Source organism: Pteropus medius, unplaced genomic scaffold, assembly GCF_902729225.1.
Source record: "Pteropus medius unplaced genomic scaffold, Ma_sr-lr_union100, whole genome shotgun sequence".
Classification (NCBI taxonomy): Eukaryota; Metazoa; Chordata; class Mammalia; order Chiroptera; family Pteropodidae; genus Pteropus; species Pteropus medius.
Window position 1 is genome coordinate 24793668 of NW_024340692.1, and position 893 is coordinate 24794560.

The 893-nt window shown below is 35.3% G+C and overlaps 1 pseudogene; it reads left to right on the forward strand.

Moving 5' to 3' along the window:
* Positions 1-302: 302 nt before the first annotated feature.
* Positions 303-421, forward strand: LOC120598612 (uncharacterized; annotated as a pseudogene).
* The last annotated feature ends 472 nt before the right edge of the window (positions 422-893 follow it).

Genomic DNA, 893 nt, shown 5'->3' on the forward strand with positions numbered 1-893 from the left:
AGTAATTAACTGAAGAAGAATAGAAATAAGTTGATTAAGCCTTCAACATAAGTTACATGGAGGTGTGTATTTCACTTCCATACCTAATCAAGTGATGAATGGCTTCTGATGGAAAACTCTTGAGCTAAAAAGAATGCTTTTGAATAATTATAAATATCCAGGTCATATACTAATTTTACTTAAACATGTACAGAATTTTCAGGACACCTACAGTTCTGAAATGAGCTTAAGAATTTTGAGTCCTGGCTGTGGTTGGTATCTGTTAATCTAGTGCTACTATAGACTGCCCTTGAAAAGTCCTCATCTACAGCCATGCTACCCTGAACAAGCCCGATCCAGTCTGATCTTGGAAGCTAAACAGGGTCGGGCCTGGTTAGTACTTGGATGGGAGACCACCTAGGAAGACCAGGTGCTGTAGGTATAAAAAAATTTTTAAAATAAAAAAATAAGGGATTATAAGCTGACAAGATCCTTGCAATCTGTGAGGTCAACCAAGGGTTGCCTTACCTAAAAAAAGAAAGAAGGAAAGAGGAAGCTTGTTTGTTGTTGTTGTTTATATAGAGAGAGAGAGAGAGTAGAAGAGAGAGAGAAGTATAGGTTTTTCGAAGAAATAATGAAACAGTTAAGTTGAAATAGCTGAATAAATAGCTGAAGAAATGAAGAAGAAGAAATAGATGATGATGGATAGATATGATGATGATGATGATGATGGAGAGAGGATAGAGGAGAGACATGATGAGGATGATGAGTTGTTAAAAATAATGTGAAGAAATAAACAAAATAATAAAATGGAAGGAATGAAATTTTGAATGGAATAATGTAAAATAAAAAATGTGATCCGAATCTGAATGAAAATGGGCCGGGCAGCGGTTAGTCAAATGATCTGAAATGAA